This window comes from Schistocerca nitens, chromosome 1 (assembly GCF_023898315.1).
Source record: "Schistocerca nitens isolate TAMUIC-IGC-003100 chromosome 1, iqSchNite1.1, whole genome shotgun sequence".
In the NCBI taxonomy this organism is placed as follows: Eukaryota; Metazoa; Arthropoda; class Insecta; order Orthoptera; family Acrididae; genus Schistocerca; species Schistocerca nitens.
Window position 1 is genome coordinate 1145308974 of NC_064614.1, and position 16101 is coordinate 1145325074.

The following is a 16101-nucleotide window of genomic DNA, read 5'->3' on the forward strand; positions in this document are numbered from 1 at the left end:
TAAGTTCTAGGGGACTAATGACCTCAGCAGTTGAGTCCCATAGTGCTCAGAGCCATTCTACAACTAACTAGCTACGCACCATGAAAGTTTCTACATGGATCTCTTCATACAAAACGTCCCGTCAGTAATCTACAATTCTCTGTCGGCTCCACGCCGACCACACTGGACTGACCCATGAACGTTCTCTTAAACAAAGCACTCCATCATACTGCGGATGACGTGTCCGTTTATCAGCGGCGCACATTTTAGTTGAGTGAGTCACTTTTACCGCGATAAGGCTGACGCTGAAGCTAGCTGTCACAATAGGCTCATTTCTGCCGATGGCGTCCTAGCGATGAACTTATTATACACTTTGTCTGGCAGTGAAGTTTGTATAATCTTAATTGAAGGTCAGGCAGGACAGAGGTGGCTGCTGGTCTTCCGTTGAAAATTATGCCCTGTAGCCGCTACGGTTGCCCCTGACTGGTCGGTTGACCTGACGCCAGTTCGTTTATCCTCCTACACACGTCATCGTTGTTGTCTAACGGTGTTGTTACCTTATTTACTCCGTACATTTTACTGGCCAATCTTTTGTAATGATGAGGTCCAATGTTAGAAGGTGTGCCTCTCCCTATTTGATATACTTCGGAGTGCCTTAGGCTCTTTTGAGCTGGCATACGTCCCTCCATGGTGCCTCCCTTACCCGTCTCATCTACTTTGTCCATCCTAGACGAATGTATTTATTTGAACATAATAATGATATTATAACTAGATTCAGGTCTTCCTTACAGACTGAAGTCAACAGGTCGCTCTTACAGGAAGAGAATAGCCAAATGTAGAGGCAATTTCAGGAGTACCCAAAGGAATTGTCATAGAGCCGTTAGCATTGTATATACACTCTAAGACGAAAACAGAACAAAGCCAAGGAATTATCTGAATGAGACGGAAATCGGTAGATGTGATGTATATGTACAGATAAACAAATGATTACAATTTCAGCGAAGTTGGGTGATTTATTCAAGAGAACGAGATTCACAAACTGAGCAAGACAACAACGCGTTGGTCTATCCCTGACCTCTATGCAAGCTCTTATTCAGCTTGGCATTGATTGATGGATTTGCCGTTGCATGGGGGCTTAATTAAAATACAATGAAAATAATTTTAATTTCTTGATTTGGTTGCTGTTTGTCCGATTACGAAGTCTCGTAAACGGTTGGCCCTGGCTAGTATTATTACGCAATCTGACTGCATAGAACAACAACAAAGAATGAAATGGAAATTAATTAAGTCCCCAGCAACTATAAAACCTACGGAACCAAAGCACAAGTGTAACTGTTCTGTGTGTGGAAGTATGACTCAACGTACGCATCTGACACGGTTCTTCTTCAATAACACAAGAAATTTTAAATATCATTTATACTGAATTACTTAAAGAAAATAAAAATACCATAATTACTCAAGAGAACCAGAATTACACTCTAATCCAAGAACACAAGCCAGATGCTTTGTTGACTGAACCTGTAATGACGCATTATTTAAGACACTGAAATAATGAAAAAAAAAAAACACGGAATATTTTACCTTCATATATATTGACGAAAAGCACTCTGATCATTACAGTATTTCCATTCGAACCATCTACTGTCTATCCCATCAAACAACTGCATAAAACATGGAACAAGCACTCCTTACTACAACATCTCGACAAGCACTGGCCACTAGCACACCTCAACACGAACTGACTACTACGAGTCCTCGACAAGCACTGCCCACTACGACATCTCAATAATCACTGCCTACTACGAGTTCTAAACAAGCACTGCCTACCACGACATCTCAAGAATCACTGCCAGTGGAGGCGGCAGAACAATACTCTCTAGCGCGATCTCTGGCGCTGTGGTTCAGTGTAGCCACCTTTCATATGCCCTTCCTCCACGGGCTAGAATTTGATGGTATTTTTGCCAGCATTGGTGGTGAAAATACCACCAAATTCGTCAAAAAAATACAGACAAAAATAAAAGATAATATTAATGCGTAAATATCATATAACTAGATAAAATTTTGGCTTTGCACTGACCTTTCAATAACCTAATATATAAAATACAGTAAGCAATACAAATTCTTTCATACATGTGACTTTACATAATAGTTTACACAAGTATTATGTGGTTAAACAGTTCAATCAATAGCGTCAGCAATAACGAATATTTGCAGGTAAGAGTCTCATAACTTTTCACAACAGTAATACACAAAAAATCAGTCTATACAAATATTCACATAAACGCTTTTGATTTAGAAAAAACAAGTAGTTGATAGTTCCAGCAGTAGCACCCAGCAATGGTCAACAGGTGCAAATACCAACAAGTAACATTATTTCAATAGAAGCAGTCCATCAGTGGCACCCAGCAATGTTGAACAGGTGCAGACACCAACAAGTAACACCATTTCAGTATAAGCAGTTCCATTAGTGGTACCAGCAATGTTGAGCAGGTGCACACAGCAACAGGTGACATCTTTCAGTAGAAGCAGTCCATCAGTGGCACCCAGCAATGTTGAGCAGGTGCCGACACCAACAAGTGACATCATTTCGGTAGAAGCAGTCCATCAGTGGCACCCAGCAATGTTGAGCAGGTGCAGACATCAACAGGTGACATCTTTTCAGTAGAAGCAGTCCATCAGTGGCGCCCAGCAATGTTGAGCAGGTGCAGACACCAACAAGTGACATCATTTCAGTAGAAGCAGTCCATCAGTGGCACCCAGTAATGTTGAATAGGTGCAGACACCAACAAGTAACACCATTTCAGTATAAGCAGTTCCATTAGTGGCACCAGCAATGTTGAACAGGTGCAGACATCAACAGGTGACATCTTTTCAGTAGAAGCAGTCCATCAGTGGCACCCAGCAATGTTGAGTAGGTGCAGACACCAACAAGTGACATCATTTCAGTAGAAGCAGTCCATCAGTGGCACCCAGCAATGTTGAGCAGGTGCAGACACCAACAAGTGACATCATTTCAGTAGAAGCAGTCCACCAGTGGCACCCAGCAATGTTGAGCAGGTGCTGACCGCAGTCCATAATATTCACTTTCACTAATCACACTGTTCATCAGCAGAAATTAAACATGTCCTAGTGGCACCAATCATGTAGAAAAAGTGCAAGTAACAGTCCATAATATTCACTATCACTAATCACACAGTTCATCAGCAGAAATTAAACATGTCCTAGTGGCACCAATCATGTAGAAAAAGTGCAAGTAACAGACCATAATATTAACTATCACTAATCACACAGTTCATCAGCAGAAATTAAACATGTCCTAGTGGCACCAATCATGTAGAAAAAGTGCAAATAACAATCCATAATATTCCCTATCACTAATCAGTCAGTTACTCAAAGTTCATTAGCACAAATTAAACATTTCCAAGTGGCACCCATTATGTTGAACAAGTGCAGGTAACAGTCCATAATATTCACTATCCTAATCAGACAGTTCATCAGTAGAAATTAAACATTTCTAAGTGTCACACATCAATGTTGAACAAGTGCAGGTAACAGTTCATAATATTCACTATCACTAATCACACAGTTCAGGCATGAACAATAGTTTGAATGCACATACAAATGCTTTTACACTAAACATACAAATCATAACAAACACACAAATGATGTCAGATAATTGTCATAATAACTATTACAAATACACAAATATCACTAAACCTATAATATTTATGGGTGTCAGTGCAAACCACAACAAACAAGTAAAATAATATTTAGGAGATAGGTGGGTAGGATTAGGAAAGGAAAACACACAAAACACACTCACTCATCTTTCATCCACATTAAGTACTACTGTGTAATTGAACAGTGTTTAAACGTTGGTCTTGACATGATGACTATGACGTTGACTAACTATTATTGACTGTTATACATTGCTGCCACTACTACGTGATACACATGATGAACATAAAATTTTGACAGAATTGCATTTACACAGTTAACACTATTCAATTACACAGTAGCACTAATGTGGTTGAAAGATGAGTGAGTGTGTTTTGTGTTTTTTCCTTTTATAATCCCAGAGAAGTGATCCCAACCTATCTCCTAAATATTATTTTACTTGTTTGTTGTGGCTTGCACTGATACCCATAAATATTATAGGTTTACTGTTATTGTGTACTGTAATAGTTAATATGACAATTATATGATATCATTTGTGTGTTTATTATTATTTGTATGATGAACTGTCTAATTAGTGATAGTGAATATTATGGACTGTTACCTGCACTTATTCAACATGGTGGATGCCACCTGGATATGTTTAATTTCTGCTGATGAACTGTGTGATTAGTGATAGGGAATATTATGGACTGCTATTTGCACTTTTTCTACATGATTGGTGCCACTAGAACATGTTTAATTTCTGCTGATGAACTGTGTGATTAGTGATAGGGAATATTATGGACTGTTACTTGCACTTTTTCTACATGATTGGTGCCACTAGGACATGTTTAATTTCTGCTGATGAACAGTGTGATTAGTGATAGTGAATTTTATGGACTGCGGTCAGCACCTGCTCAACATTGCTGGGTGCCACTGATGGACTGCTTCTACTAAAAAGATGTCACCTGTTGCTGTGTGCACCTGCTCAACATTGCTGGTGCCACTAATGGAACTGCTTATACTGAAATGGTGTTACCTGTTGATGCCTGCACCTGCTCAACATTGCTGGGTGCCACTGATGGACTGCTTCTACTGAAAAGATGTCATCTGTTGATGTCTGCACCTGCTCAACATTGCTGGGTGCCACTGATGGACTGCTTCTACTGAAAAGATGTCAACTGTTGCTGTGTGCACCTGCTCAACATTGCTGGTGCCACTAATGGAACTGCTTATACTGAAATGGTGTTACTTGTTGGTGTCTGCACCTATTCAACATTACTGGGTGCCACTGATGGACTGCTTCTATTGAAATAATGTTACTTGTTGGTATTTGCACCTGTTGACCATTGCTGGGTGCTACTGCTGGAACTGTCAACTACTTGTTTCTTGGGCTATGGAAAGCGTTTATGTGAATATTTGTATAAACTGATTTTTTGTGTATTACTGTTGTGAAAAGTTATGAGACTCTTACCTGCACATATTCGTCATTGCTGACGCTATTGATTGAATTGTTTAACCACATAATACTTGTGTAAACTATTATGTAAAGTCACATGTATGAAAGAATTTGTATTGCTTACTGTATTCTATATATTAGGTTATTGAAAGGTCAGTGCAAAGCCAAAATTTTATCTAGTTATATGATATTTACGCATTAATATTATCTTTTATCTGGCACGGTTCTTCTTCAATAACACAAGAAATTTTAAATATCATTTATACTGAATTAATTAAAGAAAATAAAAATACCATAATTACTCAAGAGAACCAGAATTACACTCTAATCCAAGAACACAAGCCAGATGCTTTGTTGGCTGAACCTGTAATGACGCATTATTTAAGACACTGAAATAATGAAAAAAAACACGGAATATTTTACCTTCATATATATTGACGAAAAGCACTCTGATCATTACAGTATTTCCATTCGAACCATCTACTGTCTATCCCATCAAACAACATGGAACAAGCACTCCTTACTACAACATCTCGACAAGCACTGCCCACTAGCACACCTCAACACGAACTGACTACTACGAGTCCTCGACAAGCACTGCCCACTACTACATCTCAATAATCACTGCCTACTGCGAGTTCTAAACAAGCACTGCCTACCACGACATCTCAAGAATCACTGCCAGTGGAGGCGGCGGAACAATACTCTCTAGCGCGATCTCTGGCGCTGTGGCTCAGTGTAGCCACCTTTCACCGTATGTCCTTCAGAGTCATATCGTACCAAATTTTTCAAAATTCCAGACTGGTTGGAGGGCTCTGCCCACAATGCCACAAACTTTCTTGATCGGAGAGCGATCCGATCAACTTGCTGGCGAAGGTAGGATTTGACAAACACGAAGACAAGCAATAACTCTCGCCGTGTGCGAGCGGGCATTGTCCTGCTGAAACATAAGCCCAGAATGGCTTGCCATAAAGGGCAACAAAACGAGGTGTTGAATATCGGCGACCTTCCTATGTGTTGTAAGGACGTTGCGAATGAAAACCAAAGAGGTCTTCCCATGAAAAAAAAAATGGCTCCCCGGACGATCACTTCTGGTCGTGGGATCGTATGGCTGGCGACTGTCACCTTGGCATTATTCTGCTGTTCGTGTCCAGGGCATCTCCAGACACTTATTTGGCCTAGAATATCATTGACTGATGATCCTTCTTCGAAATGAGCCCCAATGTCCAGTGAAGGCTTGTCTGGCGATACCACAGACGGCAGTGGGATACCAACCTGACTGCCCCTTCTGTTCCCTTCTTGTCTGAACTGCGGGCCGCCAACGAGGTGCGATGGTCTCAGGTGCCATTTCTTTTTATAGCAGGACCCCTTTGGCTGTCATTCACGGCACCCTTACAACACGGCGGTACGTCGAGCATATTCTGCGATACGTTTTCTACCTCTTCGTGGCAAACCATCCTGATGCGTGGGTGGCTCGCGCTGTTGCAGTTTTCTCTTTTGGCATATTCTCACCATCGAGTGGTGCCTTATTGATCCCCCAGTTACTACCTCAACGAGTTGCTCACTTGCCTCTGTCAGTGGCTGCAGCAGCGTTTGTCGATACTAGTACTGCTGTACCATCGTTGGTGTGACCGCTATATTTTCCGTGTGGTGGTGTGTGTGAGGAGTCCGTCGACTGCGACAGAGCAGCGAGGAAGCCTCCGCGGCGTGTGGTCAGGCCGAGGCCGCTGGCGGCGTGCACGCGCGGTCGGATTGGTGAGGCACTAACTGCGAGAGCTGCCGGGTTCGTCGCCCACCGAATCTGGATACTGGAGTTGAGTAATCAGTTAACCTGTTACAAAACCTCCACTACTGTGACATCTCTTCATTCATTGCCCGTTGTTGCTTCCTGGGCTGTTCCTGCAAGTAGCAACGTACGGTGTGCTGGAGTCGGCGAAATTTGGCAGGCGTCTTCCTGTGTGGTGTTTAACTATTGAAATGATTGTAACTTACTAGTGAAGTGCACCAGCGGTATCTTCTGCCTTGTGGCCATTAACGTTCCAGTTACCTGCCCTGGTCGTTAGCGTATTTTCCAGCAGTGTGTTTTCCTCGCCATGTTGACGCTGTCCGGCACGGCGTGTAGTTCGACAGCTTGATGTTGTTCTCCCTTTTCCTTTTTTTTTCTTTGAGTCGTTATTTTGCCTTGACTGTGTTTAGATGCCAATAATCAAGACGTATTGCTGCTGCGATCTCCGTTCTCGCTGATATTTTCGGTTGTCGTGCCGTTGGTCGAGTGGAAGGGAATTGATTGGGTTGTTGGTTGGTTCTTCAGCTGTCCCTAGGTGGTGCTGCCACCCGATTATTTAGTGTTACGCTTGGCTGCCTATCTCACCTAACCGATTTTCTTTTGTCTCAAGTACTGTGCGAGGCCTTCGGCTGTGTATTAATTCAGTTTGTTTAAATGTTCAGTATGTGGCCTTCAGCTGAACATTATGTGAAATATTTTGAGATATGGACTTCAGCTGTTTGAAGAAAAAAAATCATCATTTGAAAATTTTCTCTCTATCTTAATTTATTATCCAGGCCTTAAGCCTTGAGTTGTTTTATGTTCAGTATATGGCCCTCAGCCGAACTTTATGTGAAGTATTTTAAAATATGGCCTTCAGCCATCAAAGAAAAAATCATTTGAAATTTCAAAACTTTCCTCTCTACCGTAATTTGTTATCCAGGCCTTAAGCCTTGAGTTGTTCTATGTTCAGTATATGGCCTTCAGACGAACCCTATGTGAAATATTTTAAGATTAGACCTTCAGCCTACTTAAATTAAAATTTGAAAGCTCCTTGTCTAAAACCTTTTAAAATTTCCTTATTGGAGTTCTTGTCATCCAGGCGTTAAGCACTCAGTTCTTCTGTTTTGTAGCTAAGGCCTTCAGCTGTGTGTATTCCTTAATGCAATTTTAATAGCTTGTGTTCTGGCCTTCAGCTGCATTGTTGTATTGTTTCTGAATTATTTTAAGGTCATGTGTGATTAAGTGTTTTTAAGCACATAAAGTTGTATGTTTGTGCAACTAGCAACAACTGATTTGGGCCCCTCTCCACAACCTGATCCACTCTGTCCTGCGAAACCAGATTTCACATGCTGAACTTAGACTTCAGCAACATACTGCGAGAGTTTCTACTATTCTACTACTTGTCTTCGTGCTTACCAAACCTGTTATATCCTAGCCAGTAATGCCAACCGAGCCCGCTGCCAAAAAGGTTGGCAGCATCAAAGTCCGGACGCCGTCCGCATAAGCAGCGCCAGCGATACAGGAAATCGCCGCAAGTCTGCGCGCGCCACCGCTGGCTTCTGGCTTCTTAAGCGCAGGAGTCGCGAGCGCTAGGACAGTTCTGTATTCGCCGCTCAGTTGTATACTCGCCACCGAATTGTGTACCTGCTAGTCAGTTGTGTGTTCATCGCAGCAGAGTTGTTGTTTGTCGTCAGCCGACGCTGACCTAGCCGCACCGACTCCAACTAGACAGATTTCTGTAGACCATGTTCACCACTGTGTTCTGTATCGTCGTTAATAAAGATAAGTACCGACTTTCATTTAATCCGAGTGTTTGGGTTTTCATCTTTCTGTTCACTGTTCCAGCGGACCGGTCGGCCCGCTATTAAAAGTGTGGCGGTGACTTCGTAGGCCGTTTCTACAGCGAAGTGTTGTCGCTACGAAGGCCGTCACAAAACTGGCGACGAGGACTTCCGAACTCGTGTGAAGGGCTGGTTCAACTTGTTTCTTGAGATAGAATTTTGGGGGCTGGTTTAATTTGTGTTCACTATGTCTGCCGATTTACAACAGTTGATCTTGTTACAGAGTCAGCAAATACAAAGTCTGGTGGAAGCAATCGCCAAACAAGCGGCTAATCCACCACCACACAAGGAACAAGCACAGGCAGCACCGCCTTTTCGTGCTTTTGAGGCATCACGAGAAGAATGGCAAGAATATTTCGCGCAGTTGCAGGCGCACATGTCAGTCTACAAAATCACAGGTAATGAGCGGCAGCTTTATTTAATTTCCACTGCAGGCGTGGAAGTCTATAGACTACTTTGTAAGTTGTTCCCGGAATCCAAGCCAGAAGCTTTAGACTATGACGTTGTTGTTACCAAGCTTGCTGAGTATTTCGAGTCGCGAGTTCATGTGGCAGCTGCCAGATTCAAGTTCTTCAGATTAAAGAAACTGCCACATCAATCTAATAAACAGTGGTTAACAGATTTACGGGGCCTCACCCGTCAGTGCCGATTTAATTGTGTGTGTGGAGCTTCCTACAGTGATGTCATGTTACGCGACGCTATTACTCAAAACATTGCAGATTCTCGTATTCGTGCTGCTATCTTAAAGTTGCCTGACCCGTCATTAGAGACTGTGATGAACATTATTGAAGCCCAAGATACTTTTGACTATGCTGAGTGTGAGTTAGATCAGCCATGTATTTCTCAAATTGCCTGTGCTAAGCAAGTTATGTCACGCCCGCGGCCCCACCGGCAGAGTCAGACTGTAAACACTAGCCGGCCGCGTCATGTTAAACACATTCGTCAGCCGCGTGTGCAAAATGATAGAGTTAAGTCTTGCCCTAAGTGTGTTCTTGCTCATCCTCGTGAACGTTGCCCGTTAAGAAACGCGGTTTGTCACTTTTGTCAAAGGAAAGGACACATCCAGACTGTTTGTTTGCGTAAACGCAAGAACAATTCTAGTGCTGCCCAGCCCATGGATATTCATGTTCTTCAAAGCCAGCCCGCCCAGAAGGTCGCATTTAAAGACTCTTTCACGGTTCGTGTGGGTAATAAACTTGTTCGCAATAAGCCACCCACCCAGCCCTCTGCTATGCGACCCAAGCGTAATTCAAACGCTGTAAAAAGTAATGTACAGACTGCAAGTGAAGCGGGAGTTGTTGTTCCACCCGCCCAACCCACGAGTTGTCGTAAGCAGCGAACACGCGCTAAACGCGCTGATTTTGTGTCTTCCGCCTCCGCTGCACCGATCCAGAGACAGTGTAATAAACTATTTGTGACGCTACGCATCCAGGATAAGACCTTCAATTTTCAATTAGACACTGGTGCGTCTGTGACTCTCATAAATAGTGCTACGTATGCGGCTATCGGCCGCCCTAAACTTTCAGCGGCAAAACATTCTTTGGCTACTTATAGTGGAGAACAAATTCCTGTGTTAGGTGTATGTAGCGTGCCAGCCACATTCCGTGGCAATACAAAAACAGTTTCCTTCACAGTGCTCCGCGCTACAGACAGTGTAAACATTTTCGGATTAGACTGACTTGTTTGGCCTGTCTATCCAAGACAATGTGTTGCAACTTAATTCTGTTGTTGTTCCTCAAGACAGCATAACCGATTTGTGTAAACGATACAGTGACATATTTAAAGACGAACTCGGTTGTGCTGCGAACTTTGCCGCTCATATTACGTTAAAAGATAATGCTCAGCCTCGATTTTTTCGTGCTCGTCCAGTGCCTCACGCCCTCCGGGCACCTGTAGAAGATGAACTTCGTCGTTGGCAAAACGACGGTGTTATTCAACCCGTTTCAGCGAGCCAGTGGGCTTCTCCCTTAGTTATTATAAAGAAACCGTCTGGCAAGTTACGTTTGTGTGCTGATTTTAAGTCGACAGTTAATCCTCAGACTGTCATTGATTCTTTTCCTTTGCCTAGACCGGACGAGCTGATGGATAAGTTAGGGGAAGCTCGTTTCTTTTCCAAAATTGATCTCCGTGAAGCATATTTGCAATTGCCCCTCGACGAGCAATCACAACAGTATTTTGTCATAAACACGTCGTTGGGGTTGTTCCGTTTTCTGCGTTTGCCTTTTGGTTGTGCGTCAGCTCCAGCTGTTTTTCAGCGTTTTTTGTCCCAACTTTTGGCTAATGTGCCATCGTGTTGCAACTATTTAGACGATATTGTTGTGTCCGGTCGGACGCCTGCTGAACATTTCCGTAATTTGGAGTGTTTGTTTACAGTGTTGTCTCAGGCAGGCCTACGTTGCAACATCGATAAATGTTCATTTTTCCTTACGGAGTTGGAGTATCTGGGACATGTTATTAATGCTCAAGGCATTCATCCCTCCCAGTCACATTTAGCAGCTATTCGTGATTTGCCCGCCCCTCGCAATCTGCATGAATTGCAAGCAGTTCTTGGCAAATTGACATATTATGTTAGGTTTATACCTAATGCATCACAGATTGCTGCACCGTTGCATCGTCTCCGCCGTAAGAATGTTCCGTTTGTGTGGTCAGCTGATTGCCAATCAGCCTTTCAGCAGCTTAAAGAGGCTTTATTGAATGATCGTTGTCTGGTCCATTACGACCCTAACAAGCCTCTGGTGTTAGCTTGTGATGCTTCTTCTTTCGGCCTCGGTGCTGTGTTGTCTCACCGAGTCGGTAACACCGAACGTCCTATTGCGTTCGCCTCTAAATTGTTAAACAAAGCTCAGTGTAATTATAGCCAATTGGACAAGGAAGCGTTGGCTATTGTGTTCGGTGTCACAAAATTCCATCACTACCTCTATGGTAGACCATTCTATTTAGTAACAGATCACAAGCCCCTGACGTCACTGTTTCATCCGTCTAAACCAGTTCCTCAGCGGACAGCTCAGAGACTACAACGTTGGGCTCTTTTGTTATCACAATACCAGTATGAGATACTGTATCGCCCTACAGCTCAGCATGCAAACGCTGACGCGCTTTCTAGATTGCCGATTGCTGCGGATGATGTCTTCGATTCCTCTGACGACTCTTGCCATCAGATTGACGCCGATGAGCATCAATCCCTCCGGGATTTTCCGATTGATTATCGTCAGGTGGCACGTGAGACAGCTACGGATCCTCATCTGAGTTTACTATTACGTTTTGTTCAACGTGGTTGGCCGTCCACGGCAAAGGACATATCGGATCCTGTGGTTCGTCGCTATTATCCGCAACGTCATCTGTTGTCTGTTTCGCACGGAGTTTTGCTGTTACGCACCGAGAATGACCAGCTTCGTGTAGTGGTTCCCCAAGTGCTCCAATCCAAGGTCCTCGACTTGTTGCACCAAGGTCATTGGGGAGTGGTCCGCACCAAGCAGCTTGTCCGCCGTCATTGTACATGGATCGGCATTGATACGCAGATTAGGCAGATGTCTACAGATTGTTCGACGTGTGCCGAACACCAAGCTGCTCCGCCTCAACGCTATTTTGAGTGGGCACGCCCTGCCGGTCCCTGGCAGCGAGTACATGTTGATTTCGCTGGTCCATATTGGAATTCTCGTTGGCTCATCGTGATAGATGCATTTAGTAATTTTCCGTTTGTTGTGCCCATGCAGTCTACAACGTCTGCACAAACTATACAGGCGTTGACTTCAATTTTTTGTATTGAGGGTCTTCCAGAAGTTTTAGTGTCTGACAATGGTCCACAATTTACCTCTGCTGAATTTGAAGATTTTTGTTCTGCCAATGGCATTCGCCATGTTCTTACTCCGCCGTTCCACCCTCAATCGAATGGTGCGGCGGAACGTTTTGTCCGCACATTCAAGGATCATATGGACCGCCTTCGTGCTACGCACTCTCGTCAGCAGGCCCTCATCACGTTCCTGTCGTCGTACCGGACCACGCCACGCGACGGCCCTTCGCCTGCGGAGCTTCTCCACGGCCGTCGTCATCGCACCCTACTACGGTTGTTGCACCCCCCGGATCGACCCGCCGCTTCTGAGCATCGCACGCGTTTTCAGCGCAACGACGCCGTTTTTTTCAGAGTTTATCACGGTCGCCGTCGTTGGGAACGTGGTATCGTGATACGTGTCCAGGGTCGCGGTTTTTATACTGTTCAAGGTGCTACTGGGGTGCACAGGAGGCATCAGAACCAGTTGCGCCGCGCTGGCCGCCCGGATTCTGCCGCTCGTTCTTTGTCCACAGATTTGGTCCGCGGCGGGTTCCAGCCGCGCATTCCGACTTCGCTGCCGCCCCCAGGGCAGCAGCAGCAGCCGTCGCCGCTACCACGCCGACAGCCCGTCCCGTTGATGCCTCCCGCGCAGCTTCATGCGGGAGCGCCCCGGGTGGTCGCTCCGGCGCCTGCGGTCCCTCTTCAGTCGCCACCGCCTTCGGAGCTGATGGACGTCGACCCCTCAGCCGGGCCGCCTTCCCAAGCGGTGGCTGTGCAGCCTGTACTGCAGCCGCTTTCCTTGGGCACCCCCAAGGAGTCTGACACCGCAGCGCCTTGTCCGGCGCCCACTCGGCAGCCGTCGACGCAGCGTCAGGAGACGCTGCCTCTCTTCGTGGGTCCCGACACCCCGTCGCGTCCAGTACCAGAAGCTGCGCCCGTGGTCACAGGCGTGCACCCTGACCTCGGTTTTCCGTCGGTGTTTCCCGAGGCCCCGCGCAGCCAATGCTGGGGTGCGGACCGGGGACTGCCACCGACAACAGTCTCCGCCCCGGTCTCTTCTGCTACGTCTGCGGCCAGACCCCTCCCCCGCCGTCGACGCTCGCCACGTCATTATTCAACGACGGTGCGGCGATTTGGGGGGGGAGGACTGTTATATCATAGCCAGTAATGCCAACCGAGCCCGCTGCCAAAAAGGTTGGCAGCATCAAAGTCCGGACGCCGTCCGCATAAGCAGCGCCAGCGATACAGGAAATCGCCGCAAGTCTGCGCGCGCCACCGCTGGCTTCTGGCTTCTTAAGCGCTGGAGTCGCGAGCGCTAGGAAAGTTCTGTATTCGCCGCTCAGTTGTATACTCGCCACCGAATTGTGTACCTGCTAGTCAGTTGTGTGTTCATCGCAGCAGAGTTGTTGTTTGTCGTCAGCCGACGCTGACCTAGCCGCACCGACTCGAACTAGACAGATTTCTGTAGACCATGTTCACCACTGTGTTCTGTATCGTCGTTAATAAAGATAAGTACCGACTTTCATTTAATCCGAGTGTTTGGGTTTTCATCTTTCTGTTCACTGTTCCAGCGGACCGGTCGGCCCGCTATTAAAAGTGTGGCGGTGACTTCGTAGGCCGTTTCTACAGCGAAGTGTTGTCACTACGAAGGCCGTCACAAAAAAACCGTACCTTGATGACCAAGAGCACCACATCTCTTTCCAATTATGGGCAAACCCCTCCAATCAGCTAGGAATTTTTACGATCTAAAGTTCCAGTTGGACAGAATTTGGCACGATATACCTCAGGAAGACTTTCAACAAATCTGTCAATTAATGCCAAGCCAGAGGTGGACCAACGCCTTACTGACTTTTTCAGTTTCTGAAGCTGTTTCCCTTAAATAAATCATCCAATGTTTCCGAAATTGTAATCATTTTTTTGTCTGTACATGTACATCGCATCTACCAATTTCCGTCTGAGTTGGATAATTCCTTCGTGATGCGTCGCTTTTCGTGTTAGAGTATATACAGGGAGTCTCTCCAAAGAGTCGTCAGGAGCGTTTTCCCCGGTGTTTCTCCTAGTATTTGCATATTCGTTTTCGCATTGTGTAGCTGGAGTCAGCCCAAATGAATGCTGCTCACCAAGTATTTAGGCGACGCGCTATGTCGCAGGAAAACATCGGCTTGTTTCCAATTTCAAACAAAATGATTTTTAAAGCAGAATTTTACATGCTCATTCAATAGAGCGGACCCAAATTAATTTAGTGCGTTGTTCGTTTTACCGGTATATATTAACAGGTACAGTAAAACACGAAGAATAATCCGTGCTAGAGCAGCAACAGTTATGAACCTGGCCCGTGCTGAGTGCTACCGCCAAGCAGCAGCGCTGCTGCTCAGTCGCTCCTTGAGTACTGATTATTATATTATTCCTGTCTTATTGACCCTGTTAATTCAAATCGAAGAAACAAATATTCCACTACACCAATTTGCGAGCGCTCTACCGAATGGCACGTAAAATTCCGCTTTAACAATAATTTTGTTTGAAATTGGAAACAAACTGTCGCTTTCCGTCGACACTGGGCGTTGTATAAAACGTGCGATGAGCCGTATTTGTTCGGGCTAGCCCTGGCTACACACCGCAAGAACGAAATTGAAAATATTTGTGGGAACACTAGAAAAAAAATTGCGCCTGACGAATCTTAGGAGAGACACCTGGTGTATATACTATACGGGGGAATCACCTAAAACTTGCACCGCAAATATTGTGGATGTGGAAAGTGCTGTTGATGTGGGGTTTTCACAGAATGAATTGGTAGTCAGGGGATCACATTTTCAGCCGATTAACAGACTGAAATAATATCTAGAAAGTGTATTTTTTGTGCGAACATATACTTTTTTAAACGGGACAATGCCTGTTGATAGTAACAGACTAAAAGTAGGGTACGTCAGAACCTCAATACTGTTTTTTGCTGGATTCTAGTGCGAGTCGTTTACGAGATATCGTATTTTGAAAAGTTCCCACACAGCCACTTGTAGAATACCTGTGGTAGCACACACTAAAGAACAACTGCATACACTTGTCATGTGGATTCTGAGCAGTAACGAGACAGCTGACCATCACAGGTTGTGTTCAAATTGACCACTAGCAGTGGGGGTACACGCTTTGATATGAAACGACTGCTGCACACATGCTAGCACCTCAGCGGAGATGTCCAAGCAGGCTATAGTAATACGTCGTTGCACATCATCGGGTGTAGTTGCTATGTCCTTGTAGACAGCATCTTTCAGCTTTCCCTACAGAAAAACGTCTACAAGCGTCAAATCCGCGGAACAGGCCGGCCAAAATACAGGTCCTATGCGTCCAATCCAACGATTTGGAAGCAAGTCGTGAAGACACGTTGTAGTACGAGACTCGTCCGACCAGGCAACATGTTTCCCGTCATCAAAGTCCAATGTCGGTGTTGACGGGCTCAGGCGAGACGTAAAGCGTTGTGTCGTGCAGCCATCAAGGGTACAAGAGTGGACCTTCGGCTCCGAAAGGCCATATCGATAATGTTTCGTTGAATGGTTCGCACCCTGCCACTTGTGATGTCCCAGCACTGAAATTTGCAGCAATTTGCGGAAGGGTTGTACTTCAGTCACGTTGAACG